This window comes from Sinohyriopsis cumingii, chromosome 3 (genome assembly GCF_028554795.1).
Source record: "Sinohyriopsis cumingii isolate HCF-2022 chromosome 3, ASM2855479v2, whole genome shotgun sequence".
NCBI lineage: Eukaryota > Metazoa > Mollusca > Bivalvia > Unionida > Unionidae > Sinohyriopsis > Sinohyriopsis cumingii.
In genome coordinates, this window is record NC_142963.1 from 89,900,339 (window position 1) to 89,906,963 (window position 6,625).

A 6,625-nucleotide genomic window follows, 5' to 3' on the forward strand; every position below is an offset into this window, starting at 1 on the left:
AATGAAAGATCCAGGTGAGACTTGTGGTGTAAACGAATACAAAACATATCCTTGCTGTGCCTGTGTGGATATGTCGGTGTTTGATAGCTTCCATCAAATACATCACAGACGAGGTTGACCGCGATCGTTGGAGTTATATTCACGATTTCCAGAGATATGTGCCGGCCTGTCCCGTCGGGGACATTGTTGTGTCGGAGAATAGTTGCCGGCCGTAGTGTTTTTCTCCATGCAGCGAGTATTTCAGGAAAATAATCATCAATGATATCATTGGTGGATTTTCTTAACTCGGGTGCGTTATACCCGGGAAATTTAAAATTTGGTAGATCGGCCTCTGTTATCGAATATACAGTTAAAATTGCTATTTATATCTATTTATGTCGTCGGTGTAATCAATTATTACCTGAACTATTCGCTGGTGAAGATATTCCATGTCGGATAGAAGATGGTTTAATGTTTATATTAGTTTAATGATTTCGCTGCGTCAACTTGCTATATCAAAAAGATGTTCCTGTAAACGATGCTGTAGTTTTTCTTGTCGTGTTTTATGATCAAATTTAATGATATCAAAATATGTTTTGATGTGTCCCATATGAATAACAATATCTTTAGTTTCACTAGAGAGTCGTTCATAAATAAAATGCCACGACACAAAATCCTTATTACTGAAGAAAAAACTACTACCCAACGTTGCGCTTTTTATATCAAGTAGATGTTTTTTGTAATATGGGGTAACGGTGATGGTGCCTCTGGAGCAACATCAGGCCATCCTAGCACTGTTCTGGTTGATGATTGATATATATATCAACGGCGTAATCGGGAGAGTTTATCTCGATTGCAGATGATAATGATGGTTCGTAGACGGTTATTGCTATCTTGGATTCTCTCCCTGTTATATTTTTTATTCGGCGCTGAAATTCTTCATTGATATCTTCGATCTCATAAATTCCGGTTGGTATCCCAACAACATTCCAGTCGGGGGTTCCATCTGGTTTATTTTTATTTGCAAACACCAGCGAATTATTTGATTGTAGTGTACCAAAGTGATTGTGATCTGATATTTGGCCAACTGTAGTATACTCGCAACTGCGCAAGGACGATCTCACTCACCAGAATCGCAGTTGGAAAATTAATACCAAATTCAGGTTTAGTGGAGTTTACTGATATCGCTGTGGTCTTTTGCGGGGTTGTATTTGCGGCTATCTGCTGAAGTAGTTCGGTCATTATTATTTTCATTTTCTTTCAAATGGTGAGTTTCTACGTCGATTACTTCATTGTATATCTTCACCATGTTGGTAAATTCGAAATCTGATATTGTTGTGTCGTCGAGGCTGGATGATATCAGCGACGATAACTTAGAATATGCTGCTGTTGCCGTATGTAAACGCGTAGAATAATCATGCAATTTTGTACTCGTGCACGTGGATATCTTTTTCGCGATAATATTAAAAACACCTGCAATTGCTGCTGATGATGAAACACATATTGTTGCTACTGTTACTGTTATCGGAGTCAGCGCTGACAAGACTATACCAATGGACGCAACTAATGTGGACACTGAATAAACTACAACATCAATGGCAACTGCACGCCGCTTGTATTTTTTTTACTTTTACGGTGTACTTATCAATGATGGTTTTTAACGCTGATTGCCATTCACGTACTTGATCATATCTATATTTTTGGACTCTTGATTCTGTTAGCGCCATTATTATTTTACGCAGTAACCAATTGAGGCGTTTCAGCGACAAATTCCAGACACCACCAGTAAGATGCTGCGGTTAATTTCTTATCAGCTGCTTCCAGTATAAATGTTTCTTCGGTTCCGCAATTTAACACAACAGACACAACCCCGGAAAACTTATCGGTTGAATGCCGCCAAGGATATGTGGTGTATATACTAAATTTTGCAGCACTGAACACAGACAGCCTGTACACACCAGTATCAGTTTCAGTGTGTTTGATAGTATTATTTTGCTTCGACCATGTTGCGAACTCGGATGACACTGTGTATACTACGTTGGTAATTTGCCCGGGAGTTACTCCCGGAGGAATTTTAATCAGACTAATTTTGTTGACGATCTCAGGAATTCCACTTACGATGTCTTCGAGTGATTTCTTAATTGTATCAATGTTCGTCTTGATATCAGAGAGTTTCATGTCAGCGGTGAACGGAGTACCAAAGAATTCCTCTGCGGTTTCATTAATTTTTCTAAAATTTCTACGGAGATTCGTAAACATACTCACATGAACGTCATACTCAGCTCGCAACGTGGCTAATTTATTAACTACTGTGCTGTAGCTGGCATCTACATATCTTTTTGTTGCCGCGTCTTCGTCAGATGTTGGGTCTCTTAAAACCACTATTTTGTTTCCGTTCATGATAAGTTCGCCTGTCATTGTGTCACCGGTATTCTTTAAACGATTAGCTGCGTTTCTTGCAATTTCATCTCTGATGGTTGTAAACGATATACTTGAATCTCTGATTCTACCGCCGTCAGTAAACACAGGGATGTTATTCGTGACCGTACCGAGTACTCGTCGAACTATATCATTCCATTTGTTGTTGCTGGTTATTAAAACACCGTATCTGTCCTAAAAAGACAACAACCTCATCTCGGTCAACTCCAGTTAGGTTCATGAGATCATTAAGATCGTCTTTTGTCACGTATTTTATATAAGTCTTTGTCAGATTTTTTTTTACTCTCACCGCGGAATCTTTTTCAAATCATAGATTTCCATCGTTGACTTGTATAATCGTGCACAGCTTTGTGAGGTGGTAATGATGATTTTGATATAGCGTCAAGTACAGCAATTGCTTCACGACCGCATATTGGCGGATCTGTTAATTTTTGTGTTGGTAGCGTTGAGTACCAAACTTTTGCGTGAACGGGTGTGACATATTTGATAAATTCCTGCGGTGGAGCTAATCCATATGAGTTAAAATAAATAATGCCACGAGGGTCAATCGCGTATGCTACCAAATGAGTACCAGGTCCAGTGCTGTTATCGAGATTAGTAATACTGGTTTCAGCGTTGTTTGGTTTTTGTGTAATTGATCTCGCATAAAAACACATCTGAAGTTTTTTATTTTTAGTTATTTAGCCGCATCAAGTAAATCAAAATTTGACATCGGTGTTATTAAACTATCCCTGGAAGTCTTAAGCGCCCTTACGTGAAACGACTCCCTGGTAATCTTGGGACTTTCCCGTATGTGAAACGACTCCCTGGTAATCTTAGGCCTCTCCGTATGTGAAACGACTCCCTGGTATTCTTAGGCCTTTTCCCTTTGCTTTTTTTAATGCCATTACAGCAGCGGTTCCAACAGCACCTATCGCAGCAGCTTTTTCAATAGCTGGGGCAGCAGCAGCTATCAACGCTGGTATTGCTGCGAGAAGTGGGAATATTCCTCCCGTTTTAACCATGTTGCTGATAGCACCAGCAGAAAGTTTAAATCGTATTCCAGTCTTGGATTGTTTAGCGTCATTGAGATATTTAAGTTGGCGTGCTGTCAACGACAGTTTATTTTCACCGCCTGTGATTTGATTGTGCTTTAGAGCTATTGTGGTCCCACATTTTTTTGCTGACGCGGATTGTAGCTTCTTGATCTGACCAGGAGTCAGAGTGACACCGACGTAATGGTAAGACATTTTTATAAAATACTCGTGTTTCTAAATAACGTGGATTAAAGATTTTCCACTGGTGCATTAACGACTCTCATTCGTCCACTACCACCTTCAAGTAACATTGATTTGTCACTGAGTATGACCGCAATTGCTCTGTAGACGGGCACACCACCTAGCGAGGCATCAACGCGAGCTTTGAAATGTATGTCAACGACAGATTGTTTTCATAAATCAAGATGCTCCAGCGAAAAGTAATATATTTAATATAATCTTGTAATATCTAACTGTGATATTTGCAAACCAGTATCTATGTTTTGATCACGTCCCATAAATGTCATCAAACGGTGATATGCGCGTGCCACATGATTGTGTGTGTAACTTAATAATATATCTTCGGATGGTTCTTGTTGTCCGTTTATTCTCAACGAAACCTCGGTAACCTCAAATTTATCAAATATCATATGAGAACGTTCTTGACTAGTTGTCCGATTAGAATTTTGCAGCGCAACAAAAATATGTCGTGGCGCAGAAACACCTTGCTGTGATGCAATATGCCAAGTAAATAAACCTGGAACAGTACTTTGAACATCATCTGTGGTTACTGTTAACCATGATAGCAATGATTTACCGCCTTGATCCATAAATGACAATAATTCCTGTTCTTTTGCGATTAATGGAACCATTACAGGCATCCACAGTGGGAGTTTTGTTATATTTACTTTGCCATCAACAATACCAGCACGTCGCCAGATTGCATCATTATCATCACCTTTTCTTACGAGTACAACTGTGTGTTTAGCTCCAAAGATGACGTTTCTAACATTTCTGCAAAATCCAAATATATGAGACAGTGGAATTGCACATGAAAAACTTGTTATCTCCTGACAACGTTGTTACACGTGTTGCAAATCCTAAGTTGTAATTTCCATTAATACCTTTTATAATATCAAATGCACCAGCTAGTCTATCTTCACATTCAGGACCATCTGGTTGTAGATCAGCTGCAGTACCTAGTGGTGTTTGTAACTTAATATATTGAATATGATCAGCATGGTCGGTAATATCTTTAGCAAACATCATTGATGGACCGGCTGATCTTGTGTAATCATCAGAATATTTCGCTAGACCAATTATTGTTGTAGCAACATCGACATCCTTCTGAATTGATTCAATATTTTTCCATCAATCATATATGTAGCGCTATCAAACAGTGCCATAATCCCGTTGTTGACAAAACCAACTCGCAAATTGGCATCATATGGCGTATTAGCCGCAACATTCGTTACAAGTTCACCTTCTACTTCAATAAACGCCTCAGCGGGCAAGAAATATCTACTTATATCATGAACTTGAAGTTCGATGCGGCCGCGTTGATTTGGTTGTCTTGCGTCATAGGAATAAAATTGATAATCACGCATTGATTCATCTTTGAGAACCCGTGCCTCTATGTCAAGTTCTGGGTCGGATACGTGTTTAAAAAATTTTATTATATACTTTCGGTTTAAATCAGCGTGCGTTGAATTTGTCAAACGAGTACGAAGTCCGTTTCCTGCTATTTAATTTGCAGTAATATTTTTTTTTTGTACTTCATCAGATCCTTGATCTATCAAGTCTTCTAGATTTTTTATTTGCGGCTTGATTTATTACTTTACTGACATCCGCAGGCATGATTCCGTACTGGGTAATTTTACTGGTGGTAGTTTTCGTCGTATTAATCGTACTAGTCTATCTTTGATAGCAGTAAAGGCCCTACTAGCAACATTACCAATAGCACCAGGAGCTTTTTCGCCAATAGCTAAAATAGCTTTCATTGATAATTGATACTGTGACCATTACAGGTCCACGATGTCGTTGATGTATGATCATCTTATTTGTTATCTATATATCTAATCACTGTGATAGTCATCAACGAATTCATTGATAAGTTCTCGGTAAATACCAATATCCATTATACCACCTTGAAATAATCGTTGACAAATATCAGCTGCTTCATCAATTATTTCTGGTGAGTTATTACCAGCACGCGCTCCTCCTGTGAGAACTTCTAATCGTGATATGTCGGAAAGAATATTGTTAGGACAAACAAGACCACTTCCCAAACCACTACCAGTAGCACCAGGCGCATCGTAAAATTCTTCATCCTCAATACGAGGTGGAGCGAATGAAGCTTTTTTTTAATGATAAAATATCTCCCGGTAACGGATGTTTTTTTATATCTTCAACTTTTTTCACAAATTGTTCGTATTTTCCCTTGTATTTACCAGTGACTCTTTGTATATTTTCAATTGTTCGAAATATAAAAGGTGTCCATTTTTCTTCAGAAATATCAGCAGTGTCTGGATCTAATAATTTATCACGATCTTTATATCCGAGAGCGGGGCCCCGAGTGGCCGAGTGGTCTAAAGCGCTCTTCGTTACGGATCACTGCCATCTCACCTCTGTCTGCGGCGGTTCGAGTCTAAGATTCAGCCAATGTGGGCATGTGAGAAAGCTTGCCAGTAGCTTCTCGTGGGTCGGTGGTTCTTTCCGGGGTTTTCCGGGTTCTTCCTCCACCACTAATACTGGCCGCCATGTATAGCCTATCGTGCTGAAAAATGGCGTTAAACCCCACAACAACAACAACAACAATATCCGAGAGTGGCAACCACATCAGGTCTTTCATAAAGTTGGTTATAACCCTCTTTGGTAACTTTAGTTGGTGGTTTTGGAGGTGGTTTTGATTCTGGCGTATCAAGTTTCTTTACATCACTGACCTCTTTGTGGACTTGATCAATAATATCAAATATTTGTTGTATTTCTTCATCGACAGGTGGAGGTTGTGCGGCAGCTATTTCAGTTGGAAGTGCTCCTAAAATCTTCTTTGTTTGTTTAGTTCTTGCTGCTATTTTTCCAGTTTGTTCAGCTGTTTCTTTGATTGATGGAAGAAGACCTTCAGTAGCTGTTGCAACTCTTTCAGTAACTTTTGTGACGGGTTTAAATAACTGTTCTGCACCTTCTGCGAA